The 26,919-nt window shown below is 40.1% G+C and overlaps 1 non-coding gene across 1 annotated transcript; it reads right to left on the minus strand.

Moving 5' to 3' along the window:
- Window positions 1–14,816: 14,816 nt before the first annotated feature.
- Window positions 14,817–14,890, minus strand: TRNAT-AGU. The gene has a single exon. It is a non-coding gene; the product is annotated as a tRNA-Thr (tRNA).
- Between the last annotated feature and the right edge of the window lie 12,029 nt (window positions 14,891–26,919).

The following is a 26,919-nucleotide window of genomic DNA, read 5'->3' on the forward strand; positions in this document are numbered from 1 at the left end:
CATGCCAAAGGTCCATTTGAAGCACACCCAGGTGCACATTGGGGCAGACATATTTCATGTATTTGTTGGTTCTGTGTGTTCCATCAAGGAAAACAGCTGCACAATTCTAAGCGTCAGTTCGTGCGGTTAAAAATATTGAGCAAAGCACACTTCATTTGCCTGGGGTGCCATGCAATTTAAAAATACTAATTAAACTGTGATCCTCATGTGTCCATAAGCTCATGAGTGTAATACTAAACACACAGCTCAGTTAAATACTTTCAAAGATGTCTACAATAAACCCACTGCACACAGCTATGCTCGTGGCAACATATATTGTTTAAAATTAGCAGAAATGAGCAGATAGTTTCAGAGTCAGATTCAGCCAAGGAAATGGAGAAAAAGACCAAATTATAATGTGGGAAAGGAAACACCAGATAGGAAAGAAAAGGCAGAAATGGATAAGAAAATACCAGGCCAGGCTGAAACTATTTTAGGGCAGCGGTGATGACAGATGCTTTCTGGAGCACCTACGGGAAGCAGATCACTTTGGATGTAGAAGGTGCATTAAAGCACAGACTCGGGTTCCCTTTTGCTGATTCTTACTTGATAGCAAGAATGTCTGGCAGAGTGGTGAAACAGAGGGCTGAGGGCTTTACTGGATGCCTGGAAACACCACAGTTCATCAAAGGACATCTCACAGCTCACAGAGATATTGCTTTATGCCTTTTTATTCCAACAATATATATAAAGTGTGGCTACAGTGGGCCGTCAGGGGTTCAGGAGCTACAGACTCACTGAGCTACAGACTTGTGCCTTATCTTAGCAGCCCTTTGATGGAATTATTATAATTGCAATTCACATTTGCCTATCACTCTGGATCTTAATGGATGCCTAATGGATGATTGGCCTGAGGATCAATAGTATCACGTCCTGTCTACTTGGGATGAGAGAACTGGGTGTTAAAATAAATACTTCTGCCATGCTAAAGATGCAGAAATAATAAGTGGGTTGATAGAAACAAAGTTTGCCCATAGATGAGAAGACCCCACACTGAGCACAGTGGTGACCTGACTGTTCTGCAGACACAGCCTGCTTGCCATGTGTCTGTGCAATTTTAAGTAGCACAATAAACCACACAGCATTTTTCACAACTAAGTTCTTCCTAATCTAGCCAGACAATTCTTAAACCTTTAATGGGCCCATGATTGTAAAATCATTGCATCTGGGTTTTTGAATAGTAATCTTCAAATTATGGGTCTGTAACAGCAATAATGGAATGTGTCATAAAAGAGGTTTTCCTCAATGAGTCTATCACTGTAATAAAAAAATGTATCTAGTCACCTCTACATTGTACATTAACCCTTTTTATTATAATTATGAATAAAGTGCATCTTTCATTTCCATTAAATAATACACTTACATCTCACTGAAACAGTAGAATGTATAGGACTGAAAGCAAAATGCACATTCTTTTCAGCAGGCTCTGTCCATGCCACTAACTTGTTTGTAAGATAAAACCCACTCAGTTTAGAATTATACTTTTGTGTTCATGTAGGACTAACTGAAAATTCTGAGACCTAATTTTCAGTCACACATGGGGGTTTTTTCACAGAAATATATGTGCATATTAGAAAACTATATATATGCTGGAACTATAAGCATGTTCATTCATTTTGATGCTTTTGACAGAATCAGATCACAAAATAATGATGTAATACCACCAAAATAAAGTTCTGGTAAAGTTTTACCAAGTGTAATCAAAGGATGTTACAATTAATTTTTTTAAATATGTAGTAAAGAGATGAAGACATAAACCAATACAGCTAAAAATTTTAAAATAGCTTGGAACCTTATCCTGTCCATGTGTGTAATACCTTAGTCAGATTACATGTAATTTTGTAATGTTTTCTGCATCAGTTCCCCCTGCATCTAGTTTTTGTAACTCAGAAAATCTTATGCTTCTTTTATGAGCATCTCTATCTGTAGATTAATTTCGTTGAGATTTCTTTAAACTAAGACTATAATTTTACTGGTTACACAAGTTCTTTCTGTGCATTTATCTCTTTTTCACTGTATATCAGATAGTTTCAGTACCTGCACAGAGTTGTGCAGATAACCAAGCCTGCAATCACATGTATTTTAATCACTATTGTTCTCTTTTGAAACTTGGCATTAAAGAAAAGTTGGCTAGAAAATATTAAGTGTGGGAACATGCATTATTTGTCTCAGCCTCACATTGTTTACCTCTAGTTTTATTGCACCACTGCTGGATAAGGTTTACATTTAATGACAGCTGCACTCTCCCCTAAAGGGAAGAAAATTCTCAAGGGTACTTTGCTGCATCAACTTGAACACTATTCCTGCCTTGATCCATTATAGATCATTACTAAACTTCGCAGTGATTTTCCTTCCTAATTTTTATTTTGTATTCATGAATTCTATGTAGAGCTGAAAAAAAACCCTGTTGTAGTTCAATTCATTTTATGAAATGTGATGGGAATAAATATAAGCAATTTGGTATTACAGGAAGGTGAATCCAAATTGTTTGATGGAGAAATACTATAATAAGATCACTGCTATATAGGCATTTTTCCAAAGAGAGTGCAAAGCTGTGATATTCCTCTGTGACACTTTGAAGGTTCAATGAAATCCTGAATTTGTATCAAGCAGACCAGATTACAAGTAGCAATTACATTAGAGTAACTGCTTGAAAAATAAAAAAAAATCATTCTCTGTTGAAAGGGTTTAGTTGTCTTTTTAACTACTATCAAGGCAGCATTAATTGCATATTAATTTTTTTATACTTGTAACTTAGCTTTCTTAACAAAACTGAAGGTCCACACAACCCTCTCCATTAAGTAAATTATGTCTCGTTTTTATTTAATGGTGTTATTGAGATCAGAGTTTTGAAACATGTATCATAACTACAGAAGAGGGTTAGAATTGTCTTCATTTCAAATCCTCACAGAAATAATTGGAGGAAGTTTATCAGGGTTCCTTATCAAAATCGTTAAGCTGCACTTTGTCAATAAACCCCACTGGACAGCAAGTCATTCCAAACACCTGAAAGAAAAAGCCAGACCAAGAGCAGCACTTTTTAAATTTACTTCTCTTTTTGCCTATAAATATTTTCAGCATGGTTTGGTTTTCAAAGGATAATCTGCTTTGTGTCAGCAGTTGTGTCACCTATTTCAGGAGGCTCTGGTCCATCCCAGGCCCACACACACACCTTGTTACCTGCAGCACGTCCCTCAGCTCTGGTTCTGATCTACCAAGATGCTAAATTGATTTCTCTCTTCTCCCCATTCCTTCATATCTATTAATGAGCTGAGTCTGGATGATTTAATTTAGTTTATGGTAAATCCTTTTGTGCCTTGGTTGTATTAGGAGCTTACTCAGTCTGGTAGCTGGAGTCATAAAGGATTTACTATTCTCCTTGACATACAAGATCTTTGGTAAATAAGGGCTAAAGTAACTCAGAAATAAGTCTCTTGTGCTTGTGAATGATAGAAGAGCAATGCCAAAATATGGCTGAATTGCATTTCAGGTGAATTAATGTGTTTTCAGATTCCCCTTCACACACAGAAATCATGGGAAATAACAGGCTTTGTTGTCTTTATTACTTTACTTCTTTTCTACAGAAGAAAATGGAACAAGCTATCAATACATTCTCAGTCAACATACACTAGCTGCATGAATTACTACAGACTTATTTTAGAATTTAAGTAGGAGATCAAACAGATTGTAATTAGAACCATGAAAGCTCCTCTAAGTCACAGGGTGAACACAGTGAATGCGCATTAAAACTATCTCCTAGGGAAAGAACAAACGTTTTCTTTGCTCAGAATGCATCTTGTTATCAGAGCAGATGAAAATAGCCACCTGAGGTTGCTCAGCAAAGTGCTTCCAGCCTTCAATTCTGTTAAAAAACAAACAAAAAAAAGGAAGAAAAAAAAAGAAACAAATAGAAATTAGTTGAGACGTTGCATGCAATCAAGCTTATCTAAAATTGAACATGCATGGAAAAGCAAAACATATGATTAGGACTGAACAGACACCTTGAAATGAGTTCAGTTTAGTCCAGTTCTGAACCAGACTCTGAGCACTGCAGCAATTCCACTGTAAACTGAATAATAGTTATAGCCTATACTATCCAGTATATTTATTATAGACTGCATTTTACTTGCATCCAATTACCAGTTCAGCAGGAAAAGCACAACAGAGAGTAAGAATAACCAGGCTTCTCTTAATATTTTTTCTTTCTTTTCCTACTATTTTCTATGTTACCAATACCTAAAATGTAGCCTCTATGGCCATTCTTTTTTAAAATTAGGCCCAAAAAACCTTCCTCAAAGGTTTTACTCGGTCCTAGAGAATGCAACTTGTATTACACCTGTCCCAGGGGTTGTCACTAAGACTGATTTATGGCTTTGTTTCCCTTATTTGTTTACTACAGTTATGTTTTTAAAGTTCCAGTGGTATGTCTGAGTATAAATGTCTGTTAAACCCATCCTGCACAAAGCATTGCACTTCTTATTCACTGCAATACCCCAAATAGTTTTAAAAGTCCTAATGGTTTTACAGCATGAGAGTATCCTTGAAATCAGCTAAAATCATTATTACTTACAATTCTTCCGATTTTTTTTCTCAAAGTTCTCAATACAAGTTCATAGTACGGTGATTTTTGGGCTCATACAATAATGGGTGTTTTTTGTGTAAACATTGTCCCAACCAAAATCTGGTAGCATGTCATCAGGGATGGTGGGTTGGCAACCAGGGATAAGAAATTATCCCTGCCCTGAAGGTGTAATGTTTTCATCTCTGTTCCTTGCTGCTTAGGCTGTTTTTATTATTATACAGTGTACAAAATTTCTAAAAAGTAAAAGCTGTCTGAAGGATGCAAGTGAACTCTGATTGATATAAAACCCAGTTCGACAAATGAGCATGGTAATTCAGACCATATTACTGAAAGAGATGAAGAAAAAACCCAAACAAATAAACAACAAAAAAGAGGATAAGCATAGACCATGGAACAAAATGACTGTGAGAGATTTGCAGAAGAATCAAAGCTGCTTCAACCTTCAGTGGAGCTTAAAACCATGAATAGTCAGATTTTCTTTTGCATAAAGAAAAGCCCCTGATCTGATGTACCCTGTAATTATGACACAGCCTGAGCAGCACAGCAGATCCTAGTTGTGTGTTCTAACCAAAGCATGAAAATAAAAGGAGAGCCTGTGGTAGGTGGGCTGAAGAAGGTGAAGGGAAAATCATTGCAACAACTGAACAATGAACCAGCCAGTCCAGCAGCCCTGTGGATTTGTACACATGTAGGCTGTGTGTCTAGAGAGAAAACAAAACCAAAAAAAAGACAGTGAACATGAGGATCTCCAGTGATTTAGAGGAGCAAAACTAGGAGAGCCCTGGTACTTGTTTTCCCAAAGCTTTAACCGTACATATTGTTAGATACAACATCCCGTGGAAATATGATGGCAGACAGAGGCAGCAAGAGGTTTGTCAAAAACCGAAAGACAAAGCCAAGAAAAATGTGAGACAATTTCTGCCCTTGCACCTCCCCTTTTTTTCGAAGGTTGAGTTGTCTGAGCTCCTCTTTCCCGGGCATCAAGCCCTCGCACGGGATCGATGGTGCTCCCCTGAGCTGAGGGTTCGTTATTTATCCTCGAGGGCATCGGTGCCGTGGCTGCACAAACTGCTGCCCCGAGAGGCGTTTCTGCCACTGTCAGAACAGCCACTGATTCCCTCGGCTGAGTGGCAGATGAAGGTGCCAGATAGAGAAGCCAACTAAATTAATGAAAAATATTATTTTAATCAATATAAAATTGAAGGAAACTGCAGTAGAACCACTTAAGATAATCTCCACCAGTATCCGGAGTAGCAGGCAGATGAACAGGAGTGTTACAAAATGGTACCTACTCAAAATCAGAATTACATGAAGGTAACTTCAACCTTCCTGAATAAATAATTTCTGTACAGAGTTCTCACTCTGGGAAATCTCAGATCAATCAGATATTCCCAAGGACCCAGGGGAGAATCCTGCAACAATAATAAAAAAAACCCAATTTGTACACGTGTTGCTCTATATTTATACATTATACGTTTATGAATCCTTCTAAACAGAAAGCAATCAAGCTGGTAGACAGAACCAGCAGGGTCACAAATTCTACATTAGAAGTAGCTAACAGAAAAGTTCTTTGATCTTGTACAGAACTGAGGGGAGTCCAGGGTAATGCAATATACATAGCAGAGAAATTCCTGTGATCCCCATACTGGCACGTGCATCCACAGCTATCAGTGTGGATATTCAAATATCCTTCGTTAGAGCACTTTTTTCCCATGGCAGCACATTATTTGGTTTGTCCATGTCAAGGGAGGTGCTGGAAAGATTAAAACAGCTTTAAAACTTATTTGAGTAAAAGAACAAGATTTATTTGTGCTTAAATTTGTATGCAGAGTGTCAGAATCACTTATAGACTTTTCAGACACTTATAGATTTTTCAGTTACTAACTCACCCAACCAGTTGTTTTGGGAGTTCACTGTAATTAGCTTTTATGAATCTGTAATTATTCACAGACCATCTTGGTACAAATGAACAAAAGTATTTGTATTCATTTGCGTTGCCGAGTACTAAAAATATGGCAGCTCACATATAATTATCATGTGACTTAGGAAAACCTATACATTTTAAAATATCCCTTTACTATAGTAACTCGTCAGCTTTCATAAGTGGCAATAATTACAACAACTGTTATTTTTTTTAATCTTACCTATGCCATGCTCTTCTGTTCTAACTGCCAAAAATTGTGGTAGGTATGCCCATAAAAATGGTTTTGTACTAGCTTGAACAAAGATAATGATTCAAAGAGATATTTAATACCATTTTTTCATTGATCCATTTCCAAAGGCACAGGACTAGGAATCACAAATTCACCTCTCCTTGTCTCTGCTATTGCAAGGAACTGTAAACTGGCAAACACTTAACTGCCAAGCAATTTTCAATGTTTCATCCCCTGTCTACAGGTTTACTGAAAGCACAGTAATCCCAGTTGGAAGCAGTTGTTTCCTCCAGTGCCCACATTTGCTGGCAGTTCACTCGCTGCATCGCGGCACAGAAGGGCTCGGAGATATCCCTGCAAAGCTCCACACACACTCCAGGACACAAAAGGTTAATTCAAAACATATCAGTGACACGTAAATCTTGGTGTGCAGGCATTCATAGGTTTAATATTACCAAAATATACCTTTGTTTCAAAAATGTTTGTATTTACTGCACGAAGTATGCTCTTCTTCCTCACAGGCAATTTTCACTCCAGCGGTCAGGAATGTTCTTCCTGAAGTTCTTCACGGGAAAGAACAGATGCAGAGCAAAGATCTGGATGAATTTCAGATTGCACAGCACCATCCAAGAGCTCTGTGGCCACATTACCTATGATCACTGCCAGGCAGGCCCAAAGCCAGTGGTGCCAAGACAGCCCCAAATCTATTTTCATGCTCTCCTGAGGGCCCTGCATCCAGAACTGCTGAAATACAGAAGCCAGCAGCAGCTGCATAATCAATTTATGTGAAATTGTTTTGAAATTATTGTCAGGGATTCAACAAAATGATATCAAAACAAGTGACTGAATGCTTCTCTTATTTCTAGTCATGTAACACTAAATTTGGATCTCAGTATCTAAATGATGGTGTTAACTGTCTTACCAGCACCTTTTTTGGGGAGATGTGGTACCTCATAACAGCCTTGGGCTCTAACAATTCCAAACTTGTGTTTGCAACTGCTAAATCATTAATTCCCCCCTCATCTTCCAGGTTCTGTTTCCACAGACCCCAGCCAGAGAGAACACCAGAAGAAATCACAATTAACCTCATGGGAAACCATGTTTAGGAGCACGTGAAGTTCACCCTGTTCTTGCCATCCTGGAACAGGGGCAGCTTTTGGCCATGGCAACCAAGGCAGTATAGATAATACTGTACAAGGGTTGGGTTTGATTTTAAAGGTAGGGAAATAATGGGATATTGGTACCCTGCTCAATTAAGATATGGCATCAGTACATATTTATTATATAAAGATAAGTCAAATTGCCTTGAGAAACACGTAATAAAAGAGCATAACCCATAAGAGGGAAAAAACTGAGTGGTTCTGTTTTGCCTGAAAATGACATGCAAAGTAAAATGTTAATTTAAAAAAAAAATTAAAGTCTAGTACTGAAAATAATAACCACTTAGGGCTGGCCAAGGAGACCTGACTTAGCATCTTATTTGACAATTTCTGTTACTGACAGGAAATATTTATTCTAGCAGAAAAGTATTAGTTATAATATAACTCATCAGAAATAAACATGCATAGTTAAGAGAATAGTTTATATCAGATTTTTTTTAAAATATTAAGTCATATTCATAATAATTATGGACACTGTAATAAATTATTTCTAGGCTGTGATGTTCTAGTATGTTCCTTTGGTGGGATATGTCAAACTAAATAATAGGTATGAATGGTCATATTCTTTGTATTTTTGATAGTTTTAATTATTACGTTTTCTCAGAGGAGAAAAAGAGAGAAAGATTTCTGAAACTTTGTTTTAAAAAGCAAATCATCTGCAAACAATAACAGGTCAACATTTACATCATTAAAAATGCTGTAATTCAGACCGTTTCAAAATATTTCTTGTGTTAAAATATTACCAAGAGATTTTCAGAAAAAGCCATCACTCAACAGTTTCCATTGACAACAAAGAGCTCAACACACACTGTGGCAAGAATAATGTGAGGACTAATTGTGTTTAGTCATTTGTAAGTAAAGAATAACCATAAATACTACAGCAGATAAGGACAGACCTTGTTGTTTTGATGGCACTGCACAGTTAATAACACAGGAAAAACTCAACCCACACAGCTTGGGCTGATTCATCCCTTCCTCCCTTTGTTATGAGTCAGATTCTTTATTACCTTTTTGTTGAATGAAAAGCTCACTATGGCACAGTCAGTGGGAGTTTTGACATCAGTGAGGTCACGGCTTGATTACCTCACCAACTAATATTGAAAATATCCTTGTGCATTTAAACCTGTGCAATCTAACATCTCCAGAATTAGAAACAAAGCAGTTACCTGCAGGAATTATGCTGCAGGTGCAACATCTGCACCTCATGACTTTAATCACAATGAGAGATGTACAGAGACTGCAGAGAGACCACAGCCATTAACAAATACCCTCAAAATATATTAAGTTTCAACTCATTTGAGGATTGAAAGGTTCTTTGGCCAAAAAGGAATGCTACATGTAGGAGGCCTCATGTTCTGATTTAGGAATGGTATGTTTTTTAGAGAGAGAGAATTTTATATATATATACAGTTTTATATATATATAGTTATATATAGTGTTATAGATAGAGAGAGACAGTATATATATATGTATGTGTATATATATATAGTGTATACACACACACACACACAAGCACAGGTATCATTCCCTTAGTCCATGGTTGTCCCTCCAAAGTGTCTGTTAGGTGACAGAGAGGGCTCACAATCTGACTGTAATGTGGCATATTCATCCTCCAAAAACCCACAGCACCTAGGAGAGCCTGTGTTTCCTTCTTGCTGATTGGTGAGGACATAGCAGCTTTTTTGTTTACCACATCCATTGGAATCTGACAATTCCATCCTGCCATTTTATTCCTGAAAACTGAATTTCCTGGGCAGGTCCTTTGACCTTACTTTGCTTTATGTCAAAACCAGCCTTCAGGAAGATCTGGATTATCTTCTCCCTTCTCTCAAAAACGTTCCCTGCTGTGTTGCCCCACACGATGATGCCATCAATGCATTCCAAGTGTTCTGGAGCCTCACCCTTTTCCAGAGCAGTCTGGATCAGTCCGTGGCAAACAGTGGGGTTGTGTTTCCAGCCCTGGTATGTCGGTTCCAGGTGTACTGGATGCCCCTCCAGGTGCAAGCAGACTGTGGCCTGCACTCTGCTGCCAGAGGGATGGAGCAGAACTCAGCAGCAGTGCCGATGGTGGCACCATTGGGCTGCCTCGGACTCCAGCTCCTGCTGAGCTCCTGCGTGTCCAGCACAGCAGCATCAGGGGTGGGGTGTCTTCATTCAGGCCACGAGAATCCACTGTCAGTCTCTCCTCTCCACTGAACTTACACACTGGCCATATAGGGCCATTAAAGTGGGAGTGAGTCTTGCTGAATCATCCATGGATCATGTCCTGGTTGGGGTCACGGTGTCTCGGGTCGTGAGCTGTTGCCGACGTTGCACTGCTGTGGGGGCACTTGGTACCCGTTGTTCTTCAGCCCTCAGCAGCCCCACAGCAGAGGGGTCCTCTGAGAGACCAGGCAAGGTGTTAAACTGTCTGGTTTCTTATGTCTCCACAGCAGTTATCCCAAAAGCCCAACCCTTTTGAGTCCTTGAAACGCCCTCTCCTGAAGTAACTCATGCCAAGGACACACGGGGCCTCTGGGCCAGTCACAGTGGGGTGGGTTTGCCATTTGTTCCCAGGCAGGCTCACTTTAGCTTCCAGTGCAGTCAGCTGTCATCCCAGAAACAGAGATGGATTCTGCCCCTACATATCTTGATGGCATCAGGGTACACTGTGCTCTGGTGTCAGCTGAAGTCTCGTTCTCTTGTGGTCTGTTGTGCCATTGGATCCACCCACATCAATAACCCCAAACGTCCCTTTCCCCCACTGGGCTGCAGGAAGGGCCCCTCTAGTCCTGATCATAGTACTCATTGCTCACTTCTTGTAAATATGAACTGAAGGTCCTTGCAAGAGGACAGGAAGTACCATCAGCCCTCCTATTCTGCCTGAGGACTTGCCCACGGGAAACCAGAGTCGCATTTATCCTTGAAGAATTTCCTGTGGTGTTTCTTCCTCCTCTCAACTCACGTACCCAGGCTGCTGGGACAGAGGTGTGCTTTCCATCCCACTTCCTCGTGTCCTCTCCGTGGTCATGCAGGTAAAACCACAGGTTACCTCGTGGTGTGTCCCCTCTCTCTCGAGCAGGGGAACACTTTGGTTTGTACTGGTGGGACATGGGACTTTTCCTCTTTAGATTGCTGGAAATCCTTGGACGGTCTTTACACAGCTGAGGCACAGGCACGTAGGGAGGAAGAGAGACTTTCTTGATCTTGCCTGAGTTGGGGAACCCAGTTATCCACTCTTTGCTCTCCTTTTTTCCATGACATCACTGCCAATGAGTTGGTGTAGGACAATGGCATGCTCTGTAGAAACTTTCACCACATGGGTTGTGTACAGTGGTCCTCATCTGGATCTAGAGGGGACTGCTTGTTTTTTGAATCTTTATAGAGTACTTCCCTATTAGAACAAAAGTAGAAGGGTAAACTGAAAACAAACTGAATTGTGATGGCTTCACCATCTAAAAAATACCAGACACAAGTTACCCAGATAGGCTGCTGTACATTTAAAACATGAGAAGTGAAAACACCCATACAAAGGCAAAATTCTACACATGAGCCAAGCATAGCTAATGAAATAACATTTTTGAGAGTGCTCAAAGAACACCTCCAAAACTGCCTCACTTCTCCTATCAGTCCCACAGAACCCTGTGTTTTGTGGCTGTGGATTCCAGCCTTTTGGGCAGAAAATTCTCCATTTTGCTGCAGGAAGGCACACAGCTTGCAATTTTCTAACCAACTATCTCCCTGCTTGAAGAAACTGGGGTTTCATTCTGACCTAAAATACAGTCAAGTTTTCAACAAGTTTTTTTCTGTTCAGGTGTACTTATGAGCTGGGCTGCCTAGTGACTGGAGCAGCACAGGTCCTAAACAAGAAGAATCCAAATTGCTCAGTGTCTCTCTCTTTCTCTCTCTGCTGCTGCCCTCTGTTGTGTTTTCTGCCTTTTAAGTGACACGATGGGATATCGGTCTCCAAGTTCACAGTCAGACACTCTGATGTCACTGCTTACCTTGTAAGGACAGATAATGAAAACCTTCCAACAAGCCTGCAAGCAGCAGGTATCATTTCTGCAAATTACTTGCAAATTAAACCATCCCTATCAGTATTTTCTACAAGCAGCAAAGGAATAACTGGGAAACATCTTTGTTTACTGCTGACTGCAGTATCCCAAACAGTTCCCCCGCTCCTCAAAGTTCAGAGCTGACATGTTACACTCTGGCAAATCCTTTCATGACACATACATCACATTATACAGGCATGACACACGTAGCTGGACATGCCTGTCGAAGCATGACACATCACAGGAGAGCGTGTCGGGAGAGCCGCCCTACAAACTGGGGTTAACAGGCAGCGTGGCTTCACTTGATGTTTTTATCAAATGATTTCACCCAGATCCTTGTGAATAACATGCAGGCAGCAATGCCAGCTCCCAGGCAAACTGGAGATGTCTCCCCCTGAGCCTGTAGCCGCTGTCGCAATAAAGAGCTACTAAATATTTGACAGCCTCTAATACTTCCCTTCTTCAGGCAACCGCCCTGATGATAAAAGATGTCTCCAATATGCACGATCTGCCTGCAGGAGTCCCTTCGCTTTTTCCTCCTCACAGACACGGAGAGATGAAAAATTAAACTTGATCAGGTGTGCACGTGAGAGCTGCAGACCCCGAGCTGGGAATCCCCAGAGGCCGAGAGGATATTCTGGCAAAACATCACTGCACGATTGCCCCGTGCTCACGTCCTACCCTGGGTGTGTGCTGCTGGCCATGGTGACAGAGAGCACACTGGGCCACACACAGCTTCAGTCTGATTCACTTTGACTCTAGGTACTTTCTTAAGTTAAGTAATATTTAGCCATTATTGTGATAAGCTCTGGATACAATTTCACAGTAATGATACTCCCGAGAAAATTATTAGTCACACCAGCACAGGAGTTAAAGATCTTTTGGAGCAATTGTGTCACTTTGAGAATTCTTTAAAATGCCGGACACTGGCTTTTTATTTTTATATAAATGCTAAGCTGTTGAGATATTACTTCACATGCTGTTCTTCCGTAGCACCTTGATAGAATCTCAGCAGCTGATTCTCAAGATTGGGTTAGTTTTGTGCTCCTAATTCAGCTATAAATCAATAACAGGTACAGATCCTGGAGTTTTGGCAACTGTCTAGGGTAAAAGCTTATTAAAAATATACCTACTAGGACAACTTAAATTTATTACCCTACAGCTCCTTAGAGGTACTGTGTCTGCTGTGATTAAGTCAAATAAAGTGTGGCAATATATCATCTTTTTCCACCACCTTACACATGTAACTCATTTATTAAATATTCACATCATGTCAGTTAGACACCAAAAGAGAAAACCTGTATCAGCAGCAGCAGGAGAGAACAAAGGTAAAATCTAAGCTGACACCTCTCAAAATTTAATTTCTGCTCTTTAAAAGTCACTTGGCTCAATCAGGGTTCTATAAAACAGTGTTATTTCAACAGTTTAGTCTCCTAATGAAAAAATGAATATTCTCATTAGAACATTTTCCACTGATGCAGCTGCTGTTAGTCAACAAGAGGAAATATATTTTATTTTTGAATATATAGGCAGGCAGATCCATTGTTTCTCTCTTTCTCACCTCAGTAAATTCACTATTATTAGGATAAAGCATGAAAAGCTGCTAGAACACAAATCTCTCTTCCAATTACATACATAAAAAATATGTTACTTATTCATTCCAAGTTAATTTTTAAGGCTTTCATAAAAGCCCGGTACTATGATCTTTTCTATTCCAGATGGAAAGTGTTTTATTAGACTAATTCAAGACAAGACTTCACTTTCAACTCATAAGAAGTGAGAATGTCACATGAAAACCAGTAAGCATGTTCTGGCCAAGTTCTGTTGGCTTGTATTTTCCATGTTTTGAGTTTAGACCATACAAGAACAAGTCAAAGGTAAGTATCATAAGAACAGCCACTTAATACAACATGTATTCATGTACAACATACTAAATGCACCATGTTTAATTATAAAAACTCTGCTTTTCTAAGATGAAACTCTTTTTGCTGAGCTTGAGACCGCACTGTGTGACTGACATGGGGATCTGGTTGCAGACTATGCATAAACAATCCAGAGCCTCCTGAATTCTTTGGGAATTCACGTCTCATGTATTTCCTCCTTGCCTACCCGAGCTGGAAAATAAAGGGAAACATGAATAATGATTGAGAAAACACCGTGCATTTTAGGAACCATTCAAGAAAATCATGCTTAAATTACCTATGTGTAATATCCACAGAGAGAATCCAGTTACTGCTCAAGAACTTCATCATCATGGCCGGGCTTCACGAACGAAGATTTGGGGAGGGCACTACCCACGTTTGTTACAAGCACTCTGGTGGCTAAAAAGGCCAATATGAGACAGGCACGTCCGGTTGCAAAAGGCACAGCAGAAAGACTCCTTAGGTGGTAAATTCTGCAAGACACGATTCTTTCTGTGTTGTCTTTTCTCCTCAAGAGTGATCCTGGTGCTTTCTCAAAGGCATCAGCAGCGTTATAGATGGTGTGTCTCCAGACCTCCCGATTGGAGGCCAGAGTAGACCAGTTATGGTGATCAATTTGGCCAAGGCTGAGATGTTGTTTCAGGGAGTCCTTGTATCTTTTCTTCGGGGCTCCTCTCTTGCAGCAGCCAGTGGCAAGTTCACCATAAAGCAGAATCTTAGGGAGGCGGTGATCTTTGACTTCATCACGAATTTTCAAAGGCAAATAACTAAACAACATACTTGCTATCGGCAATTAAATTTTTGCTCGGTTCCGCCTTGACGTGATTCCAGAGGTTCATTGCAGCTCTGAAACTGTGGAACAGCCCCCTCCCGTCCGGGTAAAATAGTGTAGGGGTAGAGAAAGAAAAGATCGGCTTCTGCCGCACAGGCACCGCTGGGATTCGAACCCAGGATCTCCTGTTTACTAGACAGGCGCTTTAACCAACTAAGCCACGGCGCCGGGCGGTGAATGAGGCGCCGGCGCGGCCCCAACACGGCTCCGCCGCCGTCCTCTGCGAGCTGGGGAAGAGCGGCCCGGGACGGGGCGACCGCCCGCCTCTATAGCGGCACGAAACACGTAAAGACCGCAGGGAAAAGACACATAAATGTCAGCCTTTGGGATGCGGAAATGAAACCGCGGTGCGCACACGCCCCGCCCTGCTGCGCGCTCTGGGATCCGCACACACACACACATTCCCGGTCGCGGGGTCGGAACAGGCGCGTGTTCCTACGAGATAAATAACCAGGAAAAGCGGTTTGGGTGGTTTTTAGGGAGCCGGTAAGAATGGTTCACACGTCACGGAAGCGATGCCGCTCCCGGTGAAGCCCTGCCGGGCCCCAGCCCGGTGCCTGCGGGGCGAACGAGCACAGCCCGCACCGAGCAGTGCCGGAGGAGCCGGGCCGGCACCGGACACGAGGTGTTCCCTAAAAACGGCACTTAAACCTCTGAGACTCAGTTTGTGAGGTTTAGAAGTCAGGCACTCTTTAATCAGCACCTGGGCACTGGCTGTCGTTTCACCAAGGTGCACGCCGGGGTATTTTCACTGCAGCTCGCGTGTCACATCACATGATTATTCATTTTTCGCTCCCCGCATTGCTGTTACATATTCATGACATTTCCCAACATATATGCACGTCTCTGAGGGTCTTCATCAGGTGTCTTCAGTGGTCCTTCTGTCTGAAGCCCCCCCCCAAAGTCCTAAGTAACGCCTTGTGAACTTCTTCAGGACAATGCACCTGGTTAACAAGTAACTGGATGTTTCCTGGCTGCCTCAGTTCCCTCCTCATTGTTTCATCTGTAAATCCCTTTGCTCAGCTATCTCTAGTTTCTACGTTGTAAATACCATCAGTTCTTGTTTCTAAACCCCAACATCAGAGCCAGCCCATCACCCGAGGTCATCGGGAAGGATCCCATCAGGAACAGACCTGGGGCCTTCCAGTACTTGAAGGGAGCTTTCAATAAAAATGGAGAGAGTATTTACAAGAGTGACAGGACAAAGGGGAGTGGCTTCAAAATGAAAGAGAGTAGGTTTAGAGTAGATATTAGAAAGAAAAATTGTCCCCTGTGAGGGTGGGGAGGCCCTGGCACAGGTTGCCCAGAGAAGCTGTGGCTGCCCCATCCCTGGAAGTGTCCAAGGCCAGGTTGGACAGGACTTGGAGCAACCTGGGCTAGTGGAAGGTGTCCCTGCCCATGGCAGGGGGTGGGACTGGATGGTCTTTAAGGTCCCTTCCAACCCAGGCCATTCTGTGGTTCTATAATTACTCACCTGGAGCGTAATCAGAACCTGCAAAGCACAGAAATTGCTGTGGCAATCTAACAGGCACCCAAGGCATATTTACAGCCAAAGTACAGGTGTTACTCTCCAAATAACTCCCAGAGGAGAGCAGACACCCTTGGCTTAGTCCAAAATAGCCTTTCAGCTTTCTCATCAGGTACCTAAGAATGGGGACTGGGATAATTACTCAGACTACAGTGGCACAAAAGCCAGAAAAAAAGGCAGATAAATCTCCTGCTTACTAATTGTCCATAATTACCACATTCTCCCCCAAACCTACACAGATGTGAACCTACTGCTGCAGGTGAGAGCAGAGCAGGGCTGGAAACAAGCTGACTCACGTGGCATCCGGGCACTAAACGGGTGATGGTAATGGACAGAAACCAGCAATAAGTAAAACTTGCTGCTTTTATTAAAACCAGAATGTAGGAATTAATTTTTCTTTGTTTTTCTCAATTTGGGAAATAGAGTATTAATTCAAAAGAAAACTTCCCACCTACTCATACCACTGATGTGAAATGAACGAAGCCTCTACAAAGCTACTGCTTTCCTTTTCCTGTTTCAGTGGGAAAAATTGGAGCTTTGATTTTTCCAGCTGAAAGGAGAGAGAAAGAAAGAAAGAACACTTTCAATTCTAATAGAAGATTAATTACTCTAGGACTAATCTTTTCTAAAATACACAAGTTACTTCTGTATTACTAACTCCATTAAAGCCAAATTAATTCATCTATAAAATATGCATATTTTATGTGACCTGTTTAAAAAAAAAAAACCAAAACAAAACATGAGGAGCACAGACACAGCATTTTCTTTTAGCCTCTGAAAAAAAAAATTAATTAAGGAGCAAAGAGGGGAAAGATTGCTGGAAAATAACACAATTTACCACCTAATACTTATTCAAAGGCATAAATCTGTACAAAAATAGTATACCCTAGAAATACTTTTCATTTAACCTTCACATAATTTAAACAAGGGTGGGGGGGAAAATCTACCTACTAAGATTTCTTTGTATTCCACAGCTTAACTGCATTCCAGGCTGTCACATGCCCAGTCCCAAATATTTTCTCCAGTTAAAGTTCCTTTTGGAAAGAAAAGATGAAAAGGCTGAAAACCCTATTTTTAGGAACAAGGCTTCCAAATATTTTGAAACACTAAATCTTTCATTAATTGGCATTTGCATGTATACTGAATAGATATAATCCTCTCAGGGCTGCTCCTAATAAAGGACTTCTGCCCTCACTCCTTGTTGGAGGGAGCCTTTATTACATAGAATTCATTTGTGCTGCATCTTGCCAGACATGAACCTACTCTCAGTGCCTGAAAGCTCCTTTACCAAATTTTTGTAAGGGGTATGACAACAAGTTGGACAAAAGTTCATGGTCTTATTCATGGTTTTAATCAAAAAAGCTCTTCCTGGTGTCCATTGACAGCAAAGATTCTTGTTTGTCGTGTTAAAGAGGAATGGATCATCCAAAGAACAAAATGAAACCTGTCAATAATTTGCATAGAAATGTATTTTCTTTGGCAAGATTGAAATAGTGTATTCATTTAAAATTGTTTAAAGTTTCCCAAAGGACAAGTAAGCAATTTGATTCCCTAGCAACACGCAGCATAAGTAATATTTCTACTCCTGGGGATTTTATTCTTCACCTGATGCATCACAGCTATTAAATGGATTAGTGCAATGTGTTTTATTATTCTTCATACAGAATACTGTGGGTAGAGCAAGGTTAGGGCAAAGTTTTAGCTTTCTGTGTCTGTTATATACAGCTGTACAGTCCCAAGACTGCCAGATTAATTCAAAGATCAGGAGAAACAGAAGGTGGCAATGGTGAATTTTTTCTCACTGGAGAAGCCAGATGACAGAAGGAGCAGTTGGATGCTGTTTCAGAGTCACTTTATTACAGGCATAAGAAATGTTTCTTACATTCTGGTGTAAATGTGACAAAGGATGGCACATCAGTCAGTCATTGTACCTGACGTGCATTATTTCACTCACTTTATACACTCACATCACCTGATGTTTGAGATCCCTGAGTCCGTTGTACTAAACTTGACACAGATTGTGCTGCCCTAAATTCATTTCTGTGGTGAATGGTTCAGTCTTTTTCCTGAATAAAACCGTATTTTATGTGAATTCTGATTTTATTTTTTCAACCAATACAGTATCATACTTTACTTTTTGGGTGTCCGGTTTTTAGCTGTTCTGTCTTGGTGGTTTGGGGTTTTTCATGTTTACTCTTTTTTACCTGACCATTATCTGACTAAAGGAGACACATAGAAAGAAAAACTTAAAAAAACTAAAAAACAACCCCCAAATGGATACATAAAAATAATATTAGATTAAATATTAACCCACTTCTATCAGAGTCAACATAATTTGATTTCTAATTAACTATTAATGAAATTATTTACAGAAAGCAATTACACATTTTTCTAATTGCTATACTTTAGGAATTACCAAAATGCACCCAAACAATTCCTGTACCAATTTTAAACATATTCACAAATTTATTGATGCTTTCAGGAATGTGCACATTTTCACTGCTGGCACATTTATAGGACTTATCTAAAAACTTAAAAAGCTACTCACTGCTTTTGAATACCTGCTATTCAACAAGAAAGTCTGATAAAAATACTACAGGAATATAAGAAAAATAAGTTCTCTTTCATGCAGTTTCACTTCATGGTTACTGACAAGGAGGAAAATATACAAAAGATCTCTCGAATCCCCCACCCAAACAAATTGAGGGACTGTAATGAAAAGCATGTTTCAAAAGCATTAAACTTAATATTCTTTCCTTCCTGACACCTCTTTAGAATTCATGTTTTAGAAATCAGAATACATAATCTCAGCTTCAAAACACACCTCAGAATTCTTATCAGCTGATTTCTGTCCAGGAGCACATACCCTGATTTAGTAATGCTCCTGTAGAAGTGGCCTTTTACTCTGCAGGAGCATCAGGTGTAGAAAACCAAAATATGTGTATTTTTAGAGGTACACATGTGGCTGTGCTTCCTAAATAAACCTGTATATGAAAACTGATGTCCTTGCCAAAAGCACTATTTAAAAAGTACTGTTACTACTACATTCCACTCCCAAAAAAGTATTTGACAATTTTTGCAGAGAGAAAAACACAACCAATCTGTGTTTTGAGACTAGAAATCTGCCAGCTTTCCTTTAACACTGAAATTCCCTTTCTGCATAAAGTATGACGTGTGGTTAAACAACAAAGTGATAGAACTGAGCAATTTTTTAGCCTCTTGCTTTTCTGGTTTCTGTCACTGAAGGAATATGATCCATCTTTTCAATATTCCACAATCTCAAAGTAGAATCCTGAGAAAAAGATGCCATATTGTGTATTACCAAAAGAGGGATTTACATTATTTCCATAAGGATGAAATCTTATCTCAGGTGAGCACCTCCAATATGAGAGCTAAACTCTCTCACAATTGCATATCACATCTTTGGAAACAATCTGTAGCAATCTGAAACTGCCCACACATTTTAAAATAAAAAATAAACATACTTAGAAAATTGTTTTGAAAGTTTTCTGTATTTATTGGGGGTGAATACTGATTACAACTTAGCACTTTTATGAGCAACTTGACCACTGTTTAATTTCATTTAAAAAAAAAAAGCTGAAAACTAAGGATGACATTTTCACTTCTGTTTAGAAGCTGGATCCTGAAACCACATCAGGAATTCATGGTTACCTTCATAGAGTCATAGAATGGGTTGGAAGTGACCTTAAAGACCATCTAATTCCACCTACTGCCATGGGCAGGGTCACCTTTCAGTAGCATCTTGCTCAGAGCTCCCTCAAACCTGGCCTTGGACACTTCCAGGGATGGGGCAGCCACAGCTTCTCTGGGCAACCTGTGCCAGAGCCTCCCCACCCTCACAGGGAACAATTTTTTTTCCTAATATCTAATCTAAACCTACTCTCTTTCACTTTGAAGGCATTCCCCCTTGTCCTGTCCCACTTGCTCTCTTAATAGTTTCTCTCCATTTCTTGTTTTTCCTCATCACAGCATCTGTCACCCAGCCCCACTGACCCTGCACTAAAAATTTAACTACATCACCAGGAAAAAAACCTTTATTATTTTTAGTATAATAAAAACAACTATTTGTACCATACATCCATTGTGAAAAGCAATCAGAAAATTCTTACCTGACTGCTTCATGTCCACTCAAAATGCTGCTGTGAAGTTCATACTTCCCTGAAAGCATCAGCTGTTCCCATCCCTGGTAAGCAGCACACAGAACAACAGCCACACAGCTTCTCTGGGTTTAAGCTCCATTTAAATATAGGTATTTTCTTCTTTTTTAACAATTTAATGAGGAAATGTTAAGAGAGAGCTGGCTCAGTACCTAAAAAAAAAAAAAAAAAAAATCTTGAGGCTGTTGATTGTGTGAGAATGGAGGGAAGAGCTGTGGGAACAGATAGAGGCTTTCCCCCATTTTAAGGGAATGAACCCCATTCTGGAGACAGGCCAAGCCAAGCAGCTGTGTTGGATATCCTCATTCTGACAAGAGCAGCACAGCTGGTTTGAGGTTAACAGCATTCAGTTGGCTTAAGAATAGAAACAAGTTAAAATACAAAATTAATTATTTACTCCAGCTGGGAGGCTACCCAAACGGGAATGGTATTAACAGATAAAACTCCTGCAGTTTAGGAAGGCACAGTGTCATTTTGATAGGCAAATGCCACACCTGAGAAACACAATAACAAGAGGAACATATATTTTTCCAGCACAGAGTAGTCAAACACGCATACATGTGGCATGGGTTTTGTAGCAGAATCTTTAAAACATGTTTTTAAATTTAGTTAGGAGCCCAGAATATAATTATACCAAAGCACAGACACTAAACTGGAATTCTCCATAGTTACAAAGATACCAACATTTAAACAGATGCCTTCTTTTTTTTGTGGGAACCCAAGTTAGCTCCAGGGATTGCTGTGGATGGAAATTTGGAGTAGCAGTATTAGATTCTGGAGGGTAGGTCAGCTTACATTTAAGGGTGTGAGGCACAGGCTTATCAGCTCTCCTACATAAAAATGAGATTTTACATGTGACAGCAGTTGAAAGCTGGTTTTAAGCCCAAGGTTTTGAAGGAACGTGGTCTTTTCTGAGCTCTTCCAGGTGGGAATGTCCATGAGCGTTCAACTAAGCCTTGACTAGCATATGCAGAAAGTAAAAAAAGCTCCATTAATGCTGAGGAACACATCTGGTGCAAGATGGAGATTGAGATGCAGGCTGAGCCCTGAGTGGGACCCCAGAGACACAAGAGCCCGGGAACCTTTGCATGACAAAACCTTTGCATGACAAAGGGCACGAAGAGAGTGGCACAGCCGGGTGAGGGACTCCGGGACACAGCAGGAGCCCGGGGCTGGGGGGAAGAGCTGAGACTTAACAGGCTATAAAAGCCCAGGGGTCCTTTGTTTGGGTCCCTCCTTGGTTTTTTTTACTGTGCCGTGGATAAATGGCTTTATGGAACGGGGCATCTGAGGCTCTGCTGAGGGAAGCCACTAATATTAAGATAACTCACCTTCCTGGCTAAAAAGATAGGAACCAACAGAATCCTCATGTTCTTGGTTCAAGGGAACAGGTTCATGACAGTGAAGTTCTCCTGTCTTTATATCCCATATTTTAAGCTTGCTTTTCAAGGATGCTGTGCACAAGTAATGACCATCAGCAGCAAAGCAGCACCCTGAGATGTCACTGCTGCCCCCTGAAACACAGATGAGGAACACGAGAAGAGTGAGCTTTGGTAACCTAATGGTTACAAAACCTGCGACTGAGAGATCCCTGTCTCCAGCCAGCAAAGCATCATGAGCATATTCTGAATTTTAACCACACTAACGATTCTGTGAACTGCCTGGAGCTGCTTAAAACCTCACAGCCAGCACAGGCTTAAATCCCTTATTGGATGAGGTCATTTTGCAGGACTGAATCCAAGCTATTATGGGATAAATGACCAGGTGGGTTTTTTTTTGTTGAATGTAGCTTGAACAAGAAATTGTTCAGCAGCTACAACAAACTCGCATTTTAATAAATTACAAATAAACAAAAGGCAGCCATTTTTTCATTAAATAAAAAGCATCCACCTATCTCTATGCATAAATTTCAACTCGAAGGTTCAGAGGAAAAAGATTGAACAATTCTAGATCAAAATCTAAATTTGGAAGCAGTCAGAAAAGAAATCTGGGTGAGGACTCCAGTGCTTCCTGAAATCTAGAGAGAGGGAAAGATTCTGAGCATCTCTTACAGGAAACAATGCGGCAGTTGCTGCAATTTCAAAGAAACATTACAATGTTCCAGATTGAATTTCCCCTCCAAAGTAATTCCTAATTCCTCAAAGACAATTTCATTCCTGTGTCTAAAGGCAGACTCTCTCTGATTATTGCTTTAGGAATGCAGAGCTGAATTGGTGGAGTTTATTTAATGCCATCGATACATTTAATGGTTGATTTGACATCTCTGCTGTTGCAAACTTAAAATGGTAACAATGCCCTGAACTGACACAGTGCTTTTCCTGAACTGCTGACTTCAGAGAGAGTTTATCAGGTGAAGGCTCAGGAGATGGTACTGAGCAAAGCTCCTGGCACTGGACATGACTTTCTCTAGGAAAAACGAGCTGGAAAAACAATCTCTGATCTCCTGGTGGTGTCACTTGACACAGACAGTTGTAATCATTGCAATCCATTTGTTGCACTTCTATTTTTAAATCTAACTGACTTTACCATCAGGCTCTGATTCACTCAACTTTTAGAAGACTGCTCAAATATTTTGAGGCCAGTTCTTAAGGAATGCCAAACACCTTGACCTGAGTGGAAGCTTCACAAAACTGAGGTCTTGGTAGGAAAATTACCTTAAAAGGGAAATTATTGTAAAAAAAAAAATCACTCTTGGTCTAATTTTGGCCCATTATCCCTTTTTTGTAAGCCTATGCTGAGGAACTCTGGGTGTAATGTCTTACAGATGAGTCCCTTTTGCCTTCCTCAAGTGAGGATATTCAAGCTGAATTAATTAATTTCCTCAAATTTTTCGTAAGAAATTAAAAACAAAAAAACACCTGCATGAACAAGATGCAAAAGTCATAAGTCTTACCTTGGGGATGTGCCACTACTGTTGCACAGAGTGCATCAAAAACCTCCCTGGTATTTTCTTTGTCTGAACCAGATACCCCACACCTCCCATCACGAGAAATGTTACAGGAAGTTACAATACATCCATGTTTTACTGTCCACTAAAGAGAAAAAAAAGGTTTTAAAAACATGCTTGAGGGTTTGAGAGAGTTTTACAGCAGACTTTCTATAACCTACAAGCAGATTCAGAAAGAATGCCTTAGTCCTTTGTTTTGGTAAAAGCTGATGAATGTCTTTATACACAATTTTTCTATTTTTCCATTAGTAATAAACTTAGAATTAGACAAGGCTGCCCTGTTCAAATCTTATGATGTTAATTTAATCAATCTTAAATGTCTCTTCTGAGACTGGTTATTATTATCATGCACATTTGTATCCAAAGAAAAAGGAGATATGTTCAGACTCACCTGAGCTCAAGCAATTAGCAGCAGCAAAACTAGGACTAAAATCAGGGCTACTTACCCTAACTATATTTTATTGTGCTAACAAAGAAGGTTGTGATTTCTTGTTTATCAATAACAAAGCAATAAATAAGAACTTTGCAGTTGTACCTTCTGCAAGATGCATTCAAAAGGACACATCCAAGTATTTTTCCTGTTGCCATACCCCAGGCCTTGACAGTGTTATCATGGGTTGATGTTACCACTCTAAAAATTACATGAATGAAAGCAGCAAATCAATGGTTTCACTTACGAGAAGATATTTAAAAAATAAACGACAACATTTAATTCTGACAGTGATTTGACATTCTCAAACCTGCTAATTCAGAACGGGTTCTTAAGGGCTACAGCAAAAATTACTGCACAGCTTAGCTGAAAAAGGGATTATTTATGTTTCAGTGAGAAAGTAATAATAAAAATGTCATGTACACAACTTGCAGCGCAGGCAGTCAATTACATCATTACAATACATTTAATTACTTCTAACATTAGAATAAATCTAAAGCCTTTATGATGTCTTTTCTTTAATGACTGTGTTCTTGTCAGTGGGTTCTTTTTGATTTTCAGTGGTTATGTTGCTGGGTAACCCTCTACCACAAACCCTGCTCTGCACAAACACAAAGCTCTATTAGACATCAAAGCTATTCAATAAAGTTTACTAAAATTGGCAGGTTTCCACTAAATGGGGGCTCAAAATTTTTTCCCTCCCGTGGTTTTATTAAAATATTCCCAGATATCTAAAGTAATATTTATATTGAAAGTCACTAGTTGTGAGAAACATTTTAGTACTATTTTGGCTTCTTATTTTTAGGAAGTTCATGAACCTTCACTTTTATATATTTCATCTGAGAAATTTGATGCCTTAACATTCTAACAACTAAAAATACAACCATATTACTAAAAACTTCTTATTTTCTCCATATGTGTGTAAATTCTGTAACCAACACAATCTCTGCTCCTAAACAGAAACACTTAGAGCAAAAGACCACACAAAGTTTATGAACTGGCAGTATTTTCGATTGGAAAGTTGTTTCCAGGGCTGTTCACAAAGGTATTTTCCTTGCTGTTCAGCAATTTTTCAAAATAAACCCAGTTGCAATAGGCAGTGTAGCAGGTGTACTACTCAGTGATCAAAAAATGAATCAGTTAAGACTGCAGTCTGATAAAAAATGATTTAATCTATGACTTAGTGACAAAATATGGAAGAAATAGTATCCCTGGAGGCACTGCATGACCTTCTTAACCAAATGTTAATATATGCTGCAGTTATTTTAATTGTTATGTCCACAGATTGACACTGGATCAAGATGCATTTCTTTTTATTTGATGAGAGGCTCAGTGGAAAGGCCACAGAATACTGAAACACAGACAGAAGACAACTTTTCTGAAGGCATAAATCTCACTGACAAACCAACCCCTGAACTTTGGCTAATTCAATGTTGTTCTTTTATACAAGTGATGTATATTTATATATCTCCTTCAGAACACAGGGCAAAGAGAGACTTCCAGCCCTGTGTAACTCAGAAGCAGAATTTAAAAAGTCCTTTGCCCTAAAAGAGGCTATAATCTATCAAAGTATTCCAACATGCATTTAAGATGCCAGAAAGATTCCTGTTTAATTCAGCAGAGTAACTCACATTTCCAAATGTCATGGGATCAGTCATCCTACCTTCCTCTAGGTGAACCATCTTCTATTTCCATGATTAACCCAATTATTTCAATCAGATTTTTGTTTCTGTAAGTACCAAGAGGTTTCAGAATCTGTCTGAAAGCTTAAACTCCCTTTATTATGTGTTCTTTCATGTGTCTTCAGTATGAGAATAAAATCTTGTGCTTCTGACCACTACTGCCCTTCTTGACATCAAGTGTCAGATCTAGAGCTGCTTCCTCACCAGGACTTTCATTGCAAGTTCTCCTGCTCGCTTGGCAGCTCCTAATAACAGACAAAACTTGAAAGTAAATTCATTTTTCACTTTTTCACTTATTTTCTCAGTGTGTGTCAATGTACTAACTGACACCAGAATCATTAGGAATGACTCTAAGATAAAAGAAAAAAAAACAGATCAAAGCTACTGTGTGTTCTTGTTCTATATTTTATGAGTCAAAAAAGTCTTGCAGTCAAAACTGCCCTTCTAGACTTACCCAGTCTTTGTCTGCTGCATGTGCTATTAATCTTTGTTTTCCCAAAGATATGTGGACTGTCAGTCCACAGAGATGCTGTTTGTTGTCACGAGGAACTTCAAATGCTTTCTCAGTGCACTCAGTCATTTGATATCCACTCTTTCAAAGGGGAAAAAAGAGAACCCCAAAGTGAAAATCTCAGGGCTGGCCCAGCCACCTGAGATCAAGTCCACCACACTCTCTGAATTCTAAAATGACTTCAGCTGTTTCTGCAGGGGAGGAGATTGATGTCTTAATACATCTTACATAATTCTTGCCATCATAAAGTCCCCAATACTCAGGCAAATACTTTTAGATAGATTCTGAAAAATAAGTATTGCTCAACAAGTGTTGAAGAAACCTTTCTTAGATAAAGATTACAAAAATTCCTTAAACAGAAATTAGACACTTCAGGCAAGTGGCACACTATGGCCTTTCCAGCAAAATGAACATTCATGGATTTATTGTACTTCAAAAAAATTAACGGATTATCTTCTTATTTTCAGGTCTTGATTTCAGTTCACTTACATGCAAGACAAGCTGAATGGCATTTTGCTAAAGACAGAAAAATGAGAGTTCCAGTTCTGAGTTCACAGAATCACAGAACAGGCTGAGTTTGAAGGGACCCACAAGGGTCATCCAGTCCAACCCCTGGCCCTGCACAGGAACATCCCCAAGAGTCACCCCCTGTGCCCCAGAGCATCATCCAAACCCTCCTGGAGCTCTGGCAGCCTTGGGGCTGTGCCCACTGCCCTGGGGAGCCTGGGCAGTGCCCAACCAGCCTCTGGGGGAAGAACCTTTGCCTGAGATCCAACCTGAGCCTGCCCTGACACAGCTCCAGCCATTCCCTGGCTGCTGTCCCTGGTTCCCCCAGAGCAGAGCTCAGTCCCTGCCCCTCCTCTGCCCCTGCCCAGGCATTGGAACTGCAGGGAGGTCTCCCCTCAGTCTCCTCTGCTCCAG

Source organism: Neopelma chrysocephalum, unplaced genomic scaffold (genome assembly GCF_003984885.1).
Source record: "Neopelma chrysocephalum unplaced genomic scaffold, ASM398488v2 Primary Assembly neopelma1_159, whole genome shotgun sequence".
In the NCBI taxonomy this organism is placed as follows: Eukaryota; Metazoa; Chordata; class Aves; order Passeriformes; family Pipridae; genus Neopelma; species Neopelma chrysocephalum.